General features: G+C 45.4%; 1 protein-coding gene across 1 annotated transcript in view; it reads left to right on the plus strand.

The window, feature by feature from the left end:
* Positions 1 to 14,829, plus strand: part of TRIL (TLR4 interactor with leucine rich repeats) — a 129,123-nt gene that overhangs the window by 89,719 nt on the left and 24,575 nt on the right. The window lies entirely within an intron of this gene.

The raw sequence follows: 14,829 nt of genomic DNA on the forward strand, positions 1-14,829 counted from the left end.
GTCCCATTCCTGAACCCCCTGGGCGCCATGTCTCAGTCCTCCGGACATCGGAAGGCCCACCGTCCGGAGAGGAAGGCACCTGGCGTCCGGCCCCCTCCCGTGGGCGCGCACAGACCAGCTGGGCGCAGACCAGGGGCCCCGCTTCGCGCACAGCCCCGCTGCTGGATCTGCGTGTCTCCCCGACGTAACCGCCCCGCTCACTGGCAGCCCAACATCCTTAAAGTCAGGGGCCCAAGGCAGAGACGCAGTTCTTTTCCGTGGTTTTCTGTCTTTTTAATCTCGGGATGAAACAGCATGTCTGCCACAGCTGACACATGTCACCCATCTCTGCTTTCTCTTTCCTCCTTAAAGATGCAGAGTCTTCATGAAAAGCTATTAAAAGCACTATAGATTTTGAGGGCAAGGAAAATCACGAGAGGGCTTCAACCAAGGTTTTAAAGCCATGGGCGTTATTAAAAATAATCACAGGCCTGGCTTTTTGCAGTTCTCGAAGGCGGATGGTGAACAAAGACAAGGAGAGTAGATCAGACAGTTCGAAATTATAAAGAGCGGCTGCAGTGCTCATAATTTGCGCTCCAAGCACTCATAATTCGCACAATAGGGACGTTTAAACACCCAGCGAGCCTGAGCAATAAACACATTTCTCACTCAAACATAACCAAGGTCAGAGAGGGAGGCCGCTGCTCTTTTCTTGTCTCATGTAGGCACCTCGTGGCCTCAGCTTATATGTGGTTTTGGAAAACTCTGACAGCAACGAGTGTCTGGGAGACTTCTCAGTTGTCAAGAAGCGTCTTATGTTTCCTAAAGAAACTCAGCCTAGATTCATTAAGCCATGTCACAGAGCAAAGAGAATTAAATATTTTTTTAAGCCTGCAACTAATCCTGAAACTTAAATATAGGAGACAGAATCCTACCTATGAAAGGTCTGTGAAATTTTTACAGGAAATGTGCAAAGATGCTGTGTTTAAATATGCTCAGATGAGAAAAAAAATTGGGATTTCCCCCCACAAAAAAACCCAAATGATTTTTAGCCGTCTGTTCCCAGACCTCTCCTCATAGACTTCAATTACATAAAATCACATCTTTTTGAGTCATTTAGAAAAATATTTATATCTCAGTGAAATCAAGGAGACTCTTTGAAAGATATTGCTAGTGTATATTTGAGTAAGGCCAAAGCTTGTATTTATGCTTTTTTTTTTTTTTGTCTTTGAAATTGTAGGCTCACATTAAGGATTTTCCCTCCCTTTATAAACATCAGCACAGTGCCATAAATTCCTTTATTTGCAATTGGTATATCCCATGCTTAACAAAGAACTTTTTAAAGAAAAAAAAAATGTGCCCTAATGAAATTCAGTCCTTCTTTATAAAAAGAAAAAAGGATCTTTTATATGCATTTTTATATGCCCTAAATATATAAGCGCTGTGTGTACCTGGTAAAGTTGCTTTCTGCTGATGGGGTAACACAGGTAAATCAACATAGAGGCCACAGCACATTATAGGGTCCACTTTATTGGGTTTTACCTTCAGGTAAAGACTTCTATTAAGAATGTACAAGTGCCTGCATACCTAGGCTGCCTTGTTTTCCACAGGGCTGTATACATAATCTCTTTAAAAATTTTTTTAATCAAAGCTTGCTATATTGCATACATTTAATTGGAATCCAGTGGTTAAAAAATATATAAAAATTTACTGCTGTAGAAAAGTTTTGATTAGTCCTTTCCATTAGCAAGTGTTGTGGAGTAAACCCTCTAACAGTCTATTTACATTCAGACAAGAACGGACTTAGCAAAACAGGTGATGCTTTCAACTGTACAAATATATTATTTCCCATAAATACTCCTAATGAAAGAGGTGGTCTGTTTCAGAGGAAGTAGCTGCCATGAAGACCTTTAAAGAATCCAAAAACATTATTCCTGACCTTGATAAGTACAGGCATGAAGGCTTGCACGGTGAGTTATTAGGTGTGGAAAGGCAGAGTCTAGAAACTTCTCCCACGTACATTTTAAAGTAAGCTGCCCAAAAGCACAGCTTCTGAGAAGCACTGCCCTTTCTCCCCATTTCCAAAAAAAAAAAAAAAAAAAAAAGGGTGAATTCCAATACAAAGAAAGGTTGTTTTTCCTTAATGAGATGTTTCAGAGGATGGGAGTTTACGCTGGAACGCCTGACTTGATGATGCTAACATTTTCTAAATAAAAGAAACAAAAGAAAGAGAAAAACATCAGGCTTCTCAACAAACTTCAAATGTGAAATATGTTCAATTCTCTTGGACTTTTCTGATTAACTTTCCTCTGATGTTTAGATAACAGTTTGGACTTTATCAGCTAACATCAAAAATAAAAACAAGATTCAGGTATGGAGTTCCCGTCGTGGCGCAGTGGTTAACGAATCCAACTAGGAGCCATGAGGTTGCGGGTTCGGTCCCTGCCCTTGCTCAGTGGGTTAACGATCTGGCGTTGCCGTGAGCTGTGGTGTAGGTCGCAGACGTGGCTCGGATCCCTCATTGTTGCTGTGGCTCTGGCGTAGGCCCGTGGCTACAGCTCCGATTAGACCCCTAGCCTGGGAACCTCCATATGCTGTGGGAGCGGCCCAAGAAATAGCTAAAAAAGACAAAAAAAAAAAAAAAAGATTCAGGTATGACAGGGAATCTTGGGTCTGTCCCATTTATGAGTCTCCAATTCAAGAAGAGCTGTATTTCTCTTCAATTGTTGGGCAAGGTCTGGAATCAAGATGGCTATTTTCTACATAACTTCGTGCTCCTGTGTTTCGTACATGACAGACCTCTGACTTCACACAATGAAACCTGCAAAAGTCCCGCAGGCTGGAGCCGCAAGTCTGAAGCTAGATTTTTCTGGTTCATCATTTCAGGCTGTTTTTAGAGTTAAGTACGTGAATGTCTTCATTATTTTTTTTCACTATTGCTATGTTTTTGGTAAATTTCTAGCTCCTATAATCCTGTGTGTGAGAGAGAAGGAGAGAGAGAGAGGAAGAGGCCACAAGAAGACAGAGCAGCAGGGGAAAAAGGAAAAACTGGGAATGCAGAAAGCTTCTGCTTTGGGATATTACATGTCCTTCTTTTCCACTATCTTAATTCATGGTGAATTTAAAGAAGGGTCTTATTTACAGAAGCAAATCCCTCCTTTGTTTTTCAAAATTGGTTGCAGTTATAGGAAACTACTCTGTGTCATGATTGTACAGATGCAGTGTTTCCATTCTATGGCTTATTCTGTGTGCATGATACACACACACACACACACACACACACACACACACACACCTTTTCTTTCTCTTTGAATATCAGCACAGTTGGCTGACAATGAAATCGTGAATAACATCTCATTTTTTTGTATCCCCATGTTCCTTCTTTGCAAAATTGATACCTCTATTTAATGAATATAATTCAATGTCAGCAGCAAACAATACCAACTACAATGTGATGCGTGTAAAGAATGTTACACCATAAGAATACTTTGCGGGAAAATGACATTTCATATTAGATTTATTTAATTTGATTATGATGAAAAGAGAATTTTTTTGTCTTTTTGTCCTTTTTAGGGCCACACCCGCAGCATATGGAGGTTCCCAGGCTAGGATTCTAATTGGAGCTGTAGCCGCCAGCCTACCCCAGAGCCAGAAGAACCCCAGATCTGAGCCGCTTCTGCGACCTACACCACAGCTCACTTTGACAATGCTGGATCCTTAACCCACTGAGCTAGGCCAGGGATCGAACTCACAGCCTCATGGTTCCTAGTCAGATTAGTTTCCACTGTGCTATGATGGGAACTCTAAGAGAATGTTAATGTATTCTAATCCAATAGTAAACGGTCAAAAGAAGCAAAATATGTATAATAATCTGTTTTTCAGATGTAGTGTATTTGAGTACTATTCATTTGATGTGGTCCTACTTCTTTAAATTTGGCCAATTAAATCTGAAGTTGCACAACCTGTTCATCTGATAGGTTAATCAAGGGAAGAAATTTAGTTCAAAGCCTGAATAGCATGCAGCTGTAATACTTTTTGATATAAAAAGAAACCCTAACTCACAGATTTACGTCCAAGTGGGTTTGACAGAAAGACCTATTGATAACTTCCATTTGTAAGAAACAGCCTTATTTGCAGGTAAGGAGTGCAGTATTATGTGCATTATAGTAATATCACATGTAATACAATACTAACAGCAACCCTTTTGTCAAGCACCGCACAGAGGAGGCTCACACAAGAATTAACAAGGGTGCAATTTCGTAGTTCCTGTTGTGGTTCAGCAGTAATGAACCTGACTAGTATCCATGAGGTGGCAGGTTCAATCCCTGGCCTTGCTCAGTGGGTCAAGAAACCAGCATTGCCGTGAGCTGCGGTGTGTCGCAAATGTGGCTCAGATCTGGCGTTGCTGTGATTGTGGTGTAGGCCGGCAGCTGCAGCTCCTATTTGACCCCTAGCCTGGCAACTTCCATATGCCTCGGGTATGGCCCTAAAAAGACAAAGAAAAAAAAGAAAAAGAAGGATGCAGTTTGTCCTCTAGAAGATGCAATCCAGTGGCTCTTTTAGGAAAATAAAAGAACTACTCGCTCTTTAGTAAGTTTTTTGTTTTGTTTTGTTTTTTGTCTTTTTTCCTTTTCTAGGCCCGCTTTTGTGGCATACGGAGGTTCCCAGGCTGGGGGTCTAATCGGAGCTGTAGCTGCCAGCCTACGCCAGAGCCACAGCAATGTGGGATCCAAGCTGCGTCTGCAACCTACACCACAGCTCACAGCAACGCCGGATCCTTAACCCACTGAGCGAGGTCAGGGATCGAACCTGCAACCTCATGGTTCCTAGTCGGATTTGTTAACCACTGTGCCACGACAGGAACGCCTGGTTTGAAATGCAATTTTAAAACAGTGACTTTGTGCCTCAGCTCTCCCCAGAAAGGGCCAATTTCGAAAACTCCATGCAAACAATCAAGAAGCCATTTGTGGCCACATCATTTTTCTGTTTTCCTAGCTTGTTCCACGGACCTTCTTTCTAAAGTGTTTAGTTCTAGTTCTAAAGTAAATTCTGTTTCTTTAATGTTGGGTGTGTCAGGAAAAGAAATCGTGGAACATATAGGTTCTGCTTGCATTCCTCATGAATCTGAGAATGAGACAGTCTTCCTGCATAGAAAGAAAGCACAGCATTCAGCAAACTTACACCAAATAATCAGAAAATGCTAACAATTTAAGATTTCAGTGAAACTTCGTATGGCTGTAAGAAAAAAAAGACCTATTTCTAAAATCAATTACCTTGTCATGCAAGCAGCTCTGATGAAGCAAAACCTCTTCTTTATTTAGAAATGATACATGATGGCTATAAGGAGATTTTCAAAAGAATTATTGTTTTGCAGATGCCCAAATCACACAATGATTTCTTTAAAAAATCAAGAGAGCAAAAAGAAAAATGACTGAGGACGTTTCACTCTCTGCCTTTTTTCTGTATCTCATCCCGAGGGCCCTGAAGGAATAAGGGAATTGCTCTCCTCCACGCTTCCCTTTCTGCTCATTTCCTGTCACATGAGAGGTGATTTTTCAATGGCCATCTCCATTGTCATTCGCCTGCAGCCCCCAGGTCAGAAGACTGACAGTATCTGGAAATCGACGAAGTCAAAAGCATTGTAGACCCGCTCCCTGGGGATGCTATGCCAAGAAGAGTACAAAAAATAAGCTAAATGAGAGTCTCTCCTGTGTTCCTCGTGGACAGAAGGTTCTAGAAGGAAGAAGTGTGTTTCTGAGTGTTCCTGGGTGAGCAGAAATTCTGTTGCTGCCATGGAGTTTTCTTCTGTCTTCGACATCTCCAGCCATGGGCTGGATTAAAACCCTTGGCCATGAGTGAGAATCCAGCTCTCCGGGGGGTGGGGAGAAGGCTGAATTCGCTCTGCCTCGCTGCGTTCGAGCCGCGATATCTCCCGCTGACCAACGGTCTGGTGTGTCAGGCCGCGTTTGGCTGCCCCTCCTGAGCACGCTGACTCTGGCCCAGGGTCGCCTGAGTGACATCTTTCTCTGTCTTATTTTGAGACTTCCCTACTGTTTTTCTAACACAGCCGAGGAAGGGTGAGCCTCGGAGGGGAAGTTACTGTTTCTTTCCTGAGATGCTCCGTAAGGCCGATGACTGTGGGCCAGGGTGGGGCTAGGACCCAGCTGAAATCTTGGCGGGAGCCTGCGAGGGGACCCCACCTACAAGCTGACCGAGCACAAGGTCCTGGTCCCCGCTGTCCTGCAGATGTCAGCCGTTGCCTCCCAGTTCCAGCTGATCTGGCTTCGTGCACGAAGTGGCATCTTTCCCTTAGGGACCCCCGTTCCTGCAGTGTCACTCAGGAGATGTGCTTCCTGTGATAACAGCGCGTCGGAGAAGGCAGCTTTTTACACCCAGTCCTTGGGTGACCTCTGAGAGGGGAGCCATACCCACAGCCCTCGTGTCTCTGCCAGGGCCCACTCCTGGGAGGGCGGGACTCCTTCCTTGTCTGTGGTGACCCCCTCGTGTCCCACCCCCACCTGCCACCGAGCTGGGTGCCGGGTGGGGAGCCTGGCTGCCTGGCCTGGGGGGTGTGGGGGAGGACTGATGGGGGGCGGCACGGCTGCTGGTGCAGTTATTTATTATTTCACTGAATTACTGCTGAGTGACAAGGGCTCTCTGCATCCTAGCAGCCTGGCATCCACGGAACATATTTGTAACATGAATCGCGAAAGAAATAACAAAAATATGAAATGGCTAATTAGAGAGCCATTTCACAAAGGTCCTGCCTGATGACAAGTTTTTTGGTCAGTCTTGCCATTTGCTAATTTCCAAGTGGGAGTGAAATTGGAGTCCGTGAATCCAGGCCTCCAAGCTGGAGCGAGCAAGGAAAGAAGACAGAAGCCTGAGATGTTCAATATACCTTCTCCCAGTCATAACATTTAGGATGAATTCATGGCATTTGGGAAAGCTCTGAGGTATCCCCAGAGGGTTTTGTGGGAGGTGTGGACCCATAGTCATACAGCAAGTGATTCTAGCCTATTCTGCTCTTTCTAAGACTCAACTAGTCCCTGGTTAGCAGAAAACTCAATGCCCTCAGCCGATGTTTTCTCTCTCTCATATTAACCATGCATAACAAGTTGAGTGACTCTTTCCCTGTAGTGCAATGAAATAGTACAGTGTTCTCTGGGAGATTTTAAAAGCCTTCGAAGCAGGCAGTCATGCTTCTGAGGTCACATGAGTGATGAATAGCCCAGTCTCTATTAATCTGTGTGTGAGCATACCTTTGGAGTTTATAGCAAAGATGAAAAATGGACTGGCAGGGTCTTCTCCACTATTTGACTGGCTGACGCTGAAACAGCTCCTTCCTTAGAGGGTGGGCACGGGAAAGACAGCACCCACGTAGGCTCTACCAAGATCTTTTAAGCATCGGGAAGGACTATTATGAATTGCTGTATTGCTTGCCTCTGACTTACATAAAGGGAGAAGATCGGTTCTAGAAGTGGAATAGGAACACACAAATCAGCAGAGAACACAAAGGCACTTGGGTTTCTCTTTTATTTCCATATTCATGGGCTAACAAGATGACATTCTAAGGCATGTCAGGATTCTCTTTCCCTTAGCATTGTATACCCACCTTAAACCCTCTGTATTTTGGTAAATATTTCACTGCACAAAAATACCATCCCCAAAGCTAATGGCTTCAACCGATGATTTTATTTTGCTCACAGTTTTGGGGGTCAGGCATTCGGGAAGGGATTGGCTGGGCAGTTGATCACCCATCCTTAGGAGGTCAGCTGGGGCTGCTGGGGCTGCTGGGGCTGCAGGATCCTTTCCAAGAAGGTGTCTTCATTCACATGCCTGGAACCTCTGGGACTGGGATACTGGGCTCCTCTCCCCCTCCCCCTGCCCCTTCCCTCCCTGCCCCCTCCCTCCCTCCCCTCCTCCTCCTCTGCCTCCTGCTCCTCTGCCCCTCCCCCTCCTCTTCCTTCTCCCCTCTCTCCCCTTCTCCTCCTCTTCCTTCTTCTCCTCCTCCTCTTCCTCCTCCTCCTTCTCCTTCTTCTCTCTTTCTCTCCCTGTGGCCTCTCATCCTCCAGGGCCTCTCCATGTGGCTGGGCCTCTGCTCAGCATGGTGGGCTCATGGAGTCATGGCGAAGCACACTTCTTACATGGGGACTGGCTTTCAAGAGGTAAGACTTGAAAGAAGCCAAGCAACTGAAGACCCATGTCTAGGACCACCTCAGTGTTTCTTCCATGCCATGCTCCTGGCGAAAGCGGTCGCAGGGCCCTCCCACATGCCAGGACTGTAGCTGTAGACTCCTCCTCTTAATGGGAGATGGGCCAAGGTCCGTTGCTGAGGGATACGTGGGATGGGAGATATTGTTGTCACTTTTAGAAACTATAATCTGTCACAAAACAGAGGTCTAAAGAAAGTTTAGTTGTTAAGACACGACCTATAAAGTCTTCCTTTTCCATTCTGATGTACGGATTTGCATTTCTGTCATGAATCCTACTCCTTTGGAATCTGTGCCCATTGGGACTCTCCATGCAGGTCACCTGTGCTCAAGCATTCCCTCCTTGTGAAAACCACCAGGCAGACTGCCACGCCTTTTCCAGCCTCCAGCGCCGGGTGCACCCCTGTTATCACCTGTCAGCCTGCTCTCCGGCTACCTGCCCATCCTTACTGATGGACTGTGCCTTGAGGCAAGAGCTGTATCTTATTTATTTCTCTGATTTTTAACTAAGTCATTAAAAAATTTGTAGCTCATCTTAATTATGGTGATCGACTTAATAAATGAATAAATGTCACCCTGATTCCAGGAACTTGACCCTACAGATTCATGAAAAGAACCAGTAAAAGAAAAAAAAGAGAAAAACCTGAGGGTAAGGCCAGGAAGACTTTTTCCTATTTGGAATCAGGGCGGAGGAGGGTGAGCCAAATCCACACCTTCTTCACCTGATAAGAGAGACGCTGAAGAGCTGTGAATAGCAGCTAACTAGCCTGTTTATTTCCAGAAAATAGGATTTAATTAAACACACTTTCTTCAGCAGCTCTTACCAATCAAAGGATTAGAACCGCTCTGGGTGCCAAGTACAAGCTCTTGGGAGGAAATGATCTGGAAGAAAAATAATTTTCTCCACCTCAAAATAGGAGTAGGAAAAATATGAAAACAAATATTTTTGGTCTAACATTTAGTAATTTTAAAATTCCACATTCAGCTCTCCAGTGTCTATTTCTTTCCTTTAGACCAAAAGTCTTTTTTTTTTTTTTTAGATTTTATTTTTTACTCCGAGGATTTTCATGTAATTTGGGGGGTGTTTTAATCACATTTCTGCAGTTTATTACCTTGGAGGTTTGCCCATTGTCTAGAATGAGGAGTTTATTTGCTAAATTGAGGAAAACGTAGGCGAATGTTTGAGCTTGTGGGTAAACGGATCAGGATGCCCGGATCACAAGGCCGCGTCGGCCATCTGCTCTGAGCACAGCCACATCTGTGGGGTCACAAGAGGGTCTCACCCAAGGGGGCAGACTTAGGAAGCCCCTCCCAGCCACAAGGACATTTCACCTGCTTATCTGGCAGAGATCGCTAGGCCAGCTATTGAGCAGGTATCAGAAAATGGCTGATTTGAGAGGGTGACTCATATTGACTCAAGGGGATGCTCGCCCGGTTAGGGTTGGATGCAAATTTGACTGTTGACAGGAGCTCTTCCGTGGCGCTTGGGGGTAGACGGCTCTCCCAGCTCCAAGTCAGCGTCCAGCACCAGGGAGATGGCCTGGAGCTGTGCTGTGCGTTTCCATCTACGCGTGCTTTTCAGGGAGCCCGCAGGTCAGATGTTCTGCTCATGACTGACGATGCTACTAATTGCCTGGGGATGTTGCAGAAAAGTGAAGGCTGAAGGCCACACACTGTTCCGCAGAATTTTTGTTTGTTTTTTAGGGCCGCAGGTGCGGCACATGGAAATTCCCAGGCTAGGAGTGGAATTGGAGCTGCAGCTGCAGGCAGACGCCACAGCCATGGCAATGCCAGATCCAAGCCATTTTGTGACCTACACCACAGCTCAGGGCAACACGGGATCATTTAACCCACTGAGTGAGGCCAAGGATCAAACCCAAATCCTCATGGATACTAGTCAGGTTCCTTACTACTAAGCCATGCCGGAACTCCTGAAGAATATTCTTGTTTGTAGATTCCAGAGTTCTTAGGTAAAATTTTTATTTTGCATTTGGGCCAATTGTGTGTGTGTGTATGTGTGAGAGACAGAGAGAGAGAGAGAGAGAGAGAGAGAGAGAGAGAGAGAGAGAGAGAGAGAGAGAGAGAGGGTCTATCTCTGATATTACTAGTGAAGTTATTGTATAGATTCAAACACATCTTTTAGCGCTCCCTCAGTGCTAAGTAAACTGCGTGCTAAGCCAGATGGGATTATAGAAATGAGCGAAATACAACTCGGATCCTGCAGATGCTGTCATGGAGTGGGGAGACAGCACAGGCAAATATTGACATGCAGCACATTGCGGTAGGGGCTGTGATAAGAGCAAGCCGAGCACCATGAGAGTGGAGTGGAGGGAATTTTAGTTGGCAATCTCTTGGAGAGGCTTTGTGGAAGAAGAGGCAGCCTCACTCGGGGTGGAGGGGCGGGCAGAAGGATTCCTGGCAGAGGGAACTGCCAGGCGGTGGAAGGGGCCAGCCTTGTCCGGGGAAACGCGTCCCTGGGGTGCGGGGTGGAGAGGGGGATGGAGAGGATGTACAAGGATGGAAGGGAAGGGAGGTTGAGGTGATATTGTGGAATCCTGTCTGGAGGCGTCCAGCTACTGAATCTGGACTTTGCTGATTTTGCAGTGAAGAGCCATGGAAGGTGTTTGAGTTGGGTCAGGAGTGTGTGTGTGTGTGTAGTTGTGTGTATATCTGTGTGGCTGGAGGAGGGGGAGAGGGAGAGAAGGAGGGGGAGAGAGAGGAGATCTGTGCTTTAAAAAGGATGTGGGTTGGCAGTTTGGGCCATGCAAAGACACGAATGGAAGCAGGGAGGCTGGTTCGCAGGGTGTTGCCCTTGCGCAGCTCAGAGACAGTGCGATTCTGCAGGACGGCAGCGGGCATGGGTAGAGAGGAGGCAGATTCACGTTTTCTCATGAAGGCACAGTGGCCAGGGTTTACCAAGAGTAGAGCTGAGGGTTAGAGATAAGGGTGAACACGTACAAAATATGTACGAGGGCTCCATGGCACCGCGCTGGCCTGGGATGGGGAAGGAGAAGGAACCACTTTGTGTGTCCAGGTATCCATCTGTTAATGCACAGAGCACACTGTTGCTGAGCATGTGCAGGCACGGAGCTGGGGACTGGGACACCGCGGAGGACCCAGACGGCTGTGGCGCTCCAGGGGTGTGGGAACTGGGGTCAGGAAATCCCGAGAGTAATTAGGTTCTGTGGTATAGACTTGGGAGTTGTCCTTCTATAATCAATCGGGGACTCCAGGGGGTTGAGTCAAGGAGGAAGTTCACCAGTGGGAAGAAGGTCTCATAAAATTATCTGATCCTCCAACCTTTCTTAGTGGAACTTATAGTTCTTTTGCTGAGAAAAAGATCATGAAGATATATATATATCTTATGTAACAATATATATAGCTCATAACGATCTCTCTCTATATGAACATATATGTTCGTCTGCATGCAAGACCAGGTCCTTTTTTCCCCCCTGATTTCCATGCTGTAGACACAGATACTTTTTTCTGAAGTCATCTAGATTCAGTGCCTCTTGAACCTAATTAAAGTAACAGGAGATAAAGTAGAGAACAGCTTTTCAGGAAGGATGTGGGGTGTCTGGGCTCTGAGCCTGCAGGGTCCACACCTTTGCAATCTCGCCGTGCAGGTCAGCTCTGCAGCTGAATTGTTTTCCCAGTCCTTGGAGACTAGCCTGATCGGGTTCACTAATGGTTGGACTTTCCTTGGTATTTGCTTACATAACACTATCAGGACACAGGGCTTAAATATTTTATCAGGTTGAAAGGGTAGTTTTCATAACACGGTATTGTGTGGCCCGCAGAACAGACGAGAGGGGAGGAAGAAGGGTCTTGGCCTGTGCTAAGTGACATAACTTTAATATGCATTCTGATATGAAAATTTTGATTAACTTGATAACAAGACTGCAGGGATTAAGATGTTGGTTTCCCCTGAATTGTAAAGACAGCTATTGAAGCATAGTGTGTTTTACTTAAGTGCCTTAGCTAGTGTAATTGACTCCTGGACATAAAAATCATGTAGTCCTGACCTGTGTCCAGGCTGCCCCTGGTTGGGGAGAACCAGGCAGGGGCTAATTGTGCGACTGGGCTGTTCACGCACAAGATGGAGTTCAAATGCTCCTTAGGATCCACGGACACTTAGAAGGGAGATGGGAATTTGTCCATTAGCCGAAAGAGCCGAATGCACTCTGGGATGCAGAAGAGCCACTCTCTTTGATTATTAAGTGTTTGGTAATCGGAAAGTATAAGAAGAATAAAATGACGTGACCCGGGAGCAGACCTTTTGTAAACTTTAAAAGGAGAGAAGCAACACCAGAGAAACTGCCAGGATCCTTTCAGATCTGTTCTAGGCTGCTAGCTGATTACGAAACAGTGTCTGCTTGAGAAAACATCTGCATATAAATGAATATTTGAATGTTTGCAACCAATTCAAATTACCCTAGGAAAGAGGTATTTCTCCCTGACTCTTTGAACAAAGGAATCGCTCAGGTTTTGCCTTTGACTAAACTGGCCCTGAGGATGAGGGCCACAATCCGAGCTGGAAATACTTGCTGTATGTTTTAGTTTTTCATATCAAAGTGCCTTGGTTCCTTTGGCCTCATCCGTCTTCCTGATGGGTTAATCTGTTCTTAGATTCTATCAGTGATTTTAAAATTCCAGCAGGCATCAAGGTCACCTGGAGACGTGTCAAGACAGATCGCCGGCCTCACCGTCAGAGTTTCTGGTTTAAAAAGCCTAAGGTGGGGCCTGAGATCTTGCATTTCATACAGGTTCCCAGGTGACGTTGCTGGGGCTGGTGCCAAGGCCACACTTTGAGAACCCCCAAATTTGGTGTTTTCTAAGCTTACTCTTAGTGACTCTGAACAATCCAGTGAACTTAATGGAGGCTTTTCTGCCATGATAACTGATCAATTTAAAATAGTGGCGCCTTTTCCAACTTCCTTTTATTAGAAAACTCTCTGATCTCTACTGGAAAGTAGATTTTTCACAGTGCATGTATGTAGAGGAAGTGGTAGAGTATTTGCAACCACATACACAGATGCACCTCAAGGGCATCGTGCTAAGTGAGAGAAGTCAGGCAAAGACAGACAAATTCCATATGATCTCACTTATGGGTGAACTCTAAATAAGCCGAACTCCTTAAAACAGAGAGTAAAATGGTGGCTGCCAGGGTTGCGATTGTGGGAGAGAGATGTGGTTTTGAAACTGACAGCACTAACGGCCTGAACTTAGCCCGAACACAGACTGGGACTTGCACCCACGTGCTGGGACTCGAACCCAACCCAAAGCCAGATTGGGACTTAAACCCACGGTTTTACATTAGAATTGCTCCCCCTGTAACTGGACGCACTAAGGTTCAGGTTCTTTATGCCTCTGCACAGAAGGAATTCAGCCAGCAACAAAGTAACAGGTAAGAAACAGATTTATCAGGATAGGATGCTTGTAAGAGATACAAGCAGGCAGGCAAGGAAGCTCTGCCCTGAGGATCCAGGGGGGCCACAGTTTTATCATCCAAGTGGAGCAGGGGTTGGAAAGGCCCCCCCTCTTCCTTTCCGGGAGTAGTAGCTCCTCCTCAGTATCCGGGAAGGTGTGTATTCAAATCAGCTGAAGGGCTGTCTTCAAACTCTTTATTTTTTTATTTAGTTTTTTTTATTACTCAAATGAATGTGTCACATCTGTAGTTGTATAATGATCATTCGCAGGATTTCCATCCCATAACCCAAGCACATCCCCTCGCCCCCCAGACTGTCTCCTCCGGAGACCATAAGTTTTTCAAACTCTTGACCACGGTCTGAATCTGAATGAGTGCAGGCCTCATAGCATCCCCCACCCAACGACTTGAGGCAATTTGCGCACCTCGACTAGTCAAGCAAGCCTGCCTCGTTCTGATGGCTTCCTTGAACTTGCAGGGGTCTCCCAACCTCCCCCAGGTTTCCCTCTTTATCTGTGATCCCCTATTAGGGCTTTTACAAACACCTGTGCCTACTCTACCCCTATCAGTTTAAGGCCCCAAATTTGCAACTCATCGAGAAAAAAAATCCTGCAGATCTAATGCCCAGCATAGTGATTCGAGACAGCAATACTGAATTATAATCATCACACTTGCTAAGAGACTAGATCTTAATTATTCCCACCACAAGAAAAGAAATGAGATGTGACAGCCATGCTGGCTACCCCGACACAATGGCAGTCATATCACGATATACACCGGCGTCCCATCGGCATGGCTACACCTTCAATTTATACAAGTCACACATATTTCAATTATAAATAAATAATAAATAATTTGAAAGTTAAAAAATGGTAGACTGATGTAAACTTAAACGTTGGATTCTGGTCCCAAGAAAAGGGCTAACTAGCTGTTGAACTTCTTGTGGGTTTTGTTTCTCAGCAGAATGAGTTGGCTGCATTACAAAAAATTTAAAGGAAGCAATCAATATTGATAATATTTCCCCTTGATGTAGCCTGGAGGCCTGAGTTACAACCAAATAGGGTTATTGTATGAAAGGAAAGTTCCAGGTAAGCGTTGGGGTGGAGATGAGGAAAGGAGCAGGAAAAGCTGAATTGGAAGTAAGCAGCGGGAGCTGTGTGTTAAGGAATGAATGAAACCTGTATCAGCAGCACCAGTGACAACACGTGG

Source organism: Phacochoerus africanus, chromosome 16 (assembly GCF_016906955.1).
Source record: "Phacochoerus africanus isolate WHEZ1 chromosome 16, ROS_Pafr_v1, whole genome shotgun sequence".
Taxonomy (NCBI): Eukaryota; Metazoa; Chordata; class Mammalia; order Artiodactyla; family Suidae; genus Phacochoerus; species Phacochoerus africanus.